Source organism: Gossypium hirsutum, chromosome A01 (genome assembly GCF_007990345.1).
Source record: "Gossypium hirsutum isolate 1008001.06 chromosome A01, Gossypium_hirsutum_v2.1, whole genome shotgun sequence".
Lineage (NCBI taxonomy): Eukaryota > Viridiplantae > Streptophyta > Magnoliopsida > Malvales > Malvaceae > Gossypium > Gossypium hirsutum.
In genome coordinates this window covers 40,384,851-40,392,049 of record NC_053424.1, presented here as the reverse complement: position 1 = coordinate 40,392,049, position 7,199 = coordinate 40,384,851, and positions in this window count along the sequence as shown.

The following is a 7,199-nucleotide window of genomic DNA, read 5'->3' as shown; positions in this document are numbered from 1 at the left end:
TGTTTTATAGATCCGAAACTTACTCGATTAGGTTAAAGTTAGAGATTACTATCATACTATCCTGGCGACTTTTGGTACTTTTGGAACTTATGTAAATGATGTAAATATGACATGTATAGGCTAGTTTTTAGGTTGAATCATATGGTTACTTATACTAATGAATTTAATGTGAATTTTGGTACTTGATCAAGCTATGTGATATGGCTTGAGTTGGAAATGGTTATCTTAATATGAAAGCTTATGTAATATGTCTTTAATTTGGTAAATTTGATGAATGGTATTTGGCATATATAGTGTTGAATGTTGATATATGAATACACTTTGTTGTGAATGATTTGATAAAGATGTAATAGGTATGAATTGGTTATATTTTGTATATGAAATGTTTGTAAAATAATTGTCAATGGTGGTTATGTAACACCCCAAACCCGGCCTAGAAGTTAGGCCCGAATCTGGTGTGTTACATTAAAGTGTTTTTTCTAAAACCATGTTCTCACTGAAAATGCTTCTTACTACTCAAAACCTCTGGCCATTTTAAAAATTGTGAAACGTTAATTCCCTTAAAACCTTACTTGCTACGGAAGCTTACTTTTAACCAGTTGCGGAAACGAGATATTTTGAAAACTAGTTGTTTTGGAAAACTGTGCCTACTTCTAACAGATATTATGGATACTAAATAAATTTCCCAAATAAAAGGTTAAGAAAATAAAGAGTTTTTAATACAACCCAAATCAAAAACCAAAATGCTTAACTAAATAAATGAAATAGAAAAACATGTGTAGTTGAGTGGTCGTCTCCGAGTCCCTCTGTGACACCGATCCACCTAATGCTGGGGATTACCTGCACAGTTAATAAAAGGGGTGAGTTTATGAAAACTCAGTGTGTAATCCCCTTACTTGAGTAACAGTCAGTAAATAGACAGAATTCAGAATCAGTCTGGGCCGGAGCCCATTACAGTAACAGTACAGTCCAGTTCAGAGCATACGTGGGCCAAAGCCCGTTACAATATCATTTGGGTCACAGCCTATAACAGAATCAATTTGGCCTAGCCCATCTTAGCCCACATGATAATAATATCACAATAATATCATACATGTAATGCTGTGCAACCCATCCCAATAATCCAACCGCTACACACCAACTCCGTCTCCCGGTACACATCATGTGGGGATATAAATATCGACCCACCCATCCGATACACATCAATGGTAGCCCAACTGAGGTACTACCTTCATTGCAGCAAGCTGCTAATCAAATATTAAGCTTAATAGCCATCGGTCGATCCACGGTCGTCAAGCAACCATGAGATCCTCATATACTTCCTCCGTTCCATAATTCCCAACCCATGCAATATGTCGTGTATGTCATGCTCAATCATCACACGTGTATGCAAAATTACCATACCCAGTAATAGTCTTTTAAACATATATTAAGAGCATATCAGTCATACAACCACAGTCAAGTTAATTAAAATGCAGTCATACATTCATAATCAAATCAGTCAAATTCGAAGTCTAAGTCGGTCATTTACCCTCAAGGGCAAAATAATCATTTTACCCTACAGGGGTATGTCGGTCATTTTACACTATAAGGGTATTTCGATAATTTTACAAATTGAGGGTATTTTGGTAATTTTACAAATTGAGGGTATTTCGATAATTTTACAAATCGAGGGTGTTTCGGTAATTTTACAAATCGAGGGTGTTTCGATAATTTTACAAATCGGGGGTATTTCAGTAATTTTACAAATTGATCGCGTGATTTCATGATAGGTTTTAAATATTTATAATTACTTGTTCTTGAACTAACTATTATTGCGATGTAGGCAATTGTACCTATCGAACAGTAGTATAGTTTTAGCAAGACCGGATTCTCGAACCCAAAGGAACTAAAAGTACCAGTAATGACTGTCTTTTTACTATCTAGCCTAAGAATAAAGAGGTTTTGTTTTAATTAACTAATTATCTAAGCTAAGAACTCACAAAGAAAAGAATTGGGGAATTGCTTTTGGGGAAAATCGATTGACTTAAGACAATACCTAAGGAAAAATCCACCTAGACTTTACTTGTTATTCTAGCTCCAAATAGGACGATTTATTCATTCAACTTGTTCCGTAGAGATCCCTAAGTTATGTTATTATCCCTATTCAAGACTAATAATGTCTAATCCCTAGATTGAATAACTGAGACTTTTCTCTAATTAACACTCTAGGGTTGCATTAACTCGATCTATGGATCCCCTTATTAGGTTTCACCCTAATCCGGCAAAATCTTGTCACCCTATGTTTAGGCGCGCAATCAATTTTGCTTAATTATGACAAATGTACTCTTAGACAGGGTCTATTCCTCCTCTGAATAAGAGCTTGTCTTGAATCAGTATCCTGGGTTATCAAAACAAGAATTAAGAACACATAATTAAGAACAAGTTAAATATTTATCATACGATTTAGAAAATAATAACAAGATTCGTCTTAGGTTTCATTCCCTTAGGTATTTAGGGGCTTTAGCTCATAACTAAATAAGAAAACATCTCAAAAGAAAAAAGAATACAAAACATAAAGAAAATCAAAACTCCTGAAGGGAAATTGAGGAGAGATCTTCAGTCTTGATGATGAATCCAGCTTCTGAGATGGATCAATCGGCTTCCTTAGAGTAATTCCTTACTCCCTATTCTCCGTGTCATTTTCTTCCTTCTCTAGGGTGTATTTATAGGCTTTGGAATACCTAAAAGCCCTCAAAATTAGCCTTTTTCGAATTGGACTCAACTTGGGCTCGGCAGGGACATCCCCGTGGCCTATGCCCGTGTTCGATTACTTCAGGCCGTGTTCGAGCCTGCCAAATTGACACGGCCGTGTGGTTTGCCCGTGTGAGGAGGTTCAGGCCGTGTTGATTTTGTACTTTGGCTCATTTTTACATTTTTAGCCCTTTTCTCGCTCCTTTTGCTCTCCTATGCTCTCCTAAGTATAAAACATGAAATTAAAGCATTAGGAACATCGAATTCTCCAATTCTAAAGGGAAATCATCCATAAAATCCATTAAACCTAGGGTAAAAATATGTATAATTTACAGTTTATCAGATACCCCAAGACTTAAGCATTTGCTTGTCCTCAAGCAAAATTCTCAACTCATAATCAAAATAAATTCTTCTCAACTTATAATTTCTATCAATAATATCTCACATTAATCCATAAGTAATCATACATTAAGAATTCAACTAAAAGAACATAAAAGTTCCACACATTCCAAGTTGAGCATTTTATTCATGCAAACATAGGTGTCTCCCCTCATCTAAGTAATTACCTTTGATTCAGAATATCAGAGAGTTTTACATCCTCACTAAAGATTCACTCAAATCACTTGAGGTGTTTAAGGACAATAAATGAAGCACTCAATAGTCAATATTGAAAAGTCATTACCATAGGCTTGCATAAATATCAAATCTCCACCACTATAATTTAAGATGATACATCAATCAAAAGGTCTTTAGAGGGTTGTAATGAGGCTTGGTTAGGGGGTGTGGTCACAATCTGAAAGAAAGGGTTAGAATCGAGGTTGAATTGAAAATTTGCCTAACTAGAAAAAGAGTTAATCTTCATTTGCGTACAACAGAGCTTTTTCTCAGAATATGGAATTACTAATAAATATACATAGTTTTTTTTAAGTACAAGTTAAATAACATAGACTAACTATTAAGAACAAAACATAGCTAAGCAATCCATTCAACTCAAATTTCGACAAAAATAGGGATTAATTTAGGGGATTTCAATAATAATGGGTTAAGGGTTAATATTAAGGGTAATACAAAGAATGGTTTGTTAGGCTCAAGGGGGTTTACTAGGGGTTAATCATGGAGGTAGGCTTTTCATGGCATGAGTGGTTTAATCCTAAGTGCCTTAATCATTTTGACATATCAAATCAAATGGTGTGGTCTCGACATGCATAATCAAGCAAGTTCTAGAATAACAGTTCAATACGAACGCACTCAAAGCAATAATAAAAGTGAGCATGAAAGAATTAATATATGCTCAAAAGGCTCAAAAATCTCATAAAAATTATGGCTTTTTGATGTTAAAAAGTTGTGAATTCCAATTCAAAGTAATACCTAAACTTTGGGGAAACAACCTAAGATTTTGAATTCTTAAAAATCAACTCATCATGCTTGATTCTCTAATGTCTTAAAGTTTAAACAATCAATGCATAATTGCCTATTTTTTAATTCAAGATATATCAATCAAAATCATAAATTAATTAAAATTTATCCTAAATATGATATGAAAGCTTTTTAAGAGAACAAGACAATCATTCAGGGATTTTTATGATAATGAAATAAATACCCCCCACACTTAAGATGTATATTACCCTCAATGTACAGAGATAGACATTAAAGTAAAAAAAAAAAGATAGGGGGAGAAGTGAAACTTCCTGTATGATGAATTCCTCAAACTGGAGTTTTTGAAGAGTAATTGGTTCGAGAGTGGAGGAGGATACTCCAACGGTAGTAGAGGTTCATTAATCCATAAGTCTTGCACCACAAGAATATTATATCTAGTGGTAGCTATGGTTGTGGTCGAGCAGGACATGGCAGTCGTGGAGAACCTTTCCCGGTAGAGTTTTAGTTCCTATGTGATGATGAGCTTAAGATCTCGATATAACTGTGATAAAATCAAGAACTTTTTAGGGGATATTAGGAAGAATAATTACTCATAAAGAAATAACCAAAATTAATAATTAAAAATAAAATTCTAAAATCTAACAAAAATAAAAAGTAGTTGTAATAAAAATTAACATAAAAACATAAAATTATAAATAAATGTTTTTAAACATCTTCATCACTGGATGGTTCGCGAGGTGGGACAGGTAATGAGATGTGGAGGTGCTGACAAATCTGCTGTAGAGTAGCATCAATGTTGTCAAATCGTTGAAAACATTGTTGTTCGAATCAAGTGAGGCTCTCAGAGATGTTAGCGTATGAAGTCGCCGCATGAACTGGACGAGAGGGTGGTGGTGGCTAAGTCGGTGGATCGTCGTGCTGTGGGAGGACATCATCAGGAATGTCCTCATAGGCTTCCTCCTTGGTAGATTGGGTGAGACGATACTGGGAAGGGTAGGTTTCTCGGTGCCTCTTAATCATCCTCATGCTAAGGATGCTAGAGATGCCTTGTGGAGACATCTGGCCGATGAGGGTGAGGGATGATTCTTGGGCCGCGGTGTTGAGGAGCTCGAAGTGTCGCGCCAGCCGAGTCACGTAGGGGCCGATGGAGATGACCCCCTTCCTATACCGCTCCGTCTAGTGCTAAATTGAGAGGGCGATGAAATAGGCAAGGTCGATGATGTGCCCGTGTGACATGCACCATAAGAAGTAGGCGTCGTGGGTGTTGATGACGCCAGTGCTCTCTCGCCTCCCCGTAATCATGTGAACTAAAATAGCGTGTAAGTACCTCAAGGATGGTGGGAGAACTGATGCCTTGGAGCGGCTAGGATTGTAGGAGGCCGCACCAGGGGCCAAAGTGTGCCAGTACTTCGAGGGGAGAAGTGTATGTGGCCACAGAGAGTGTCTAAATCATTCTCCTCCTTGAACTCCTCTGTAGATAAGCCCAGTGCAGCACCAAACTCTGGGATGCTTAGCTGGCAGATTAATCTGCCTAGGTGACATTGAACCATGCCGGGATCATCGTAGTTCGTCATTAAGGTCTGAAGATGGAATGTTGAGCATACTTCCATCGTGAGCTCAAGGTATATTGGCTGGATAATCCCAAAGAATAGCTCCCAACGGTTGATGGTTAGGAGGGCTCGAATAGAATCAGCCAACTGAACTTATTCTACAGCAGCCCAATCGATGCAGCGACTCGCAATTAAAGGTTGGGCCCGAAGTATTTGGAACAGTTCTTCCTAGGGCCCTCGGGGGAACTGTAGGAGAGGGTGACGAATTTTCGCGGTTGGGCCCACAGAAGAGGATGCTCCCTTCCTCTTTTTTGAAGTGGGTACGGCGGTTTTCTTTCCTCTTGAAGACGACATTGTGTACCTGCAAGTGGAAACATCAATTCGTCTTTTGATGAGTGGACAATTTATAATATATAAAAGGAATGCGACTAAATTCGAAAAGGAGAATGCATAAATATATTCAGCCACAATTACTAAATTCAATTAAAACAATAAGTTCAATGACCCATTTCTTTGTGGCATGACCATGGTGATATAAGTGAAAATGGCAAGGAATGGAATGCAAAATACTATATGAATGAAAAGAGATGTCAACACAATATGCATGATTATTTCAACTATCCTAGCCATGAATATTCACTTCTAACTAATTAAATGAAGTGTAGGAATCATGTAATGAGTAAGATTTTAAACATGAGAAACATGATAACTTGTTTGATAAATGAAATTTATGTGATTATCAATATGGAAATAACATGAAAAATATAGATTAATATGATAAATAGCATTATAAATCAGTGAAATAAAAGAAAAAGGAGTAAACAAATGCTAAGGGAAGAGATTGGGCGTCGAGAATGGAGTCGTAGGCTGCGCACGGGCGTGGCAGGGAGGTTGTGTGAACTTGCAGCGGCAAGGGTTAGGGTTTTTGAATGGGGAAGAAAGTGAATAGTGTAGGGTATTTATAGATTTTGGGTCACACGGCCATGGAACACGCCCGTGTTCCCCAATTTTTTCCCGTGTGTTTCGCATTTTTCCTATTTGGGTGCATTTGAAATTCGTCCCACGCCCGTGTACCTCGGGCGTATGGGTTCACACGGTCGTGTCGTACGACCGTGTCGAGCTTCGTTCGCTTCTCCCACCCCCGTGTTGCAAGCTCCACGCCCGTGTTAATTTGACAGGTGTGTTGGACCACGTGTGTTGGACACGGGCGTGTCGCACGCCCGTGTTGTTTTGCCAGGCTTGGCCACGGCCATGTCGCATGGCTGTGGCGTTGTATCGTAGCCCGTGTTGGGGAAATCCTTGCCCTATTTTCCCACGGCCATAAGCACGCCCGTGTGCTTGGCCGTGTCTCTGCGAAAAACCTGTATTAAAGAGTTCCGTTAGTAAGTTGATGTTGAAGACTAAATTTTGGAAGAAGTTAATACAGTTAGTGCTCGGGTTAAGTCCCGAGAGGCGCTTATTTATAGTCTAAGCTCGACTTACCTCTTCGTTGAATGATCATGGTGGTTCGAGGAGTTTATACTCCTCATTCCTCCTATC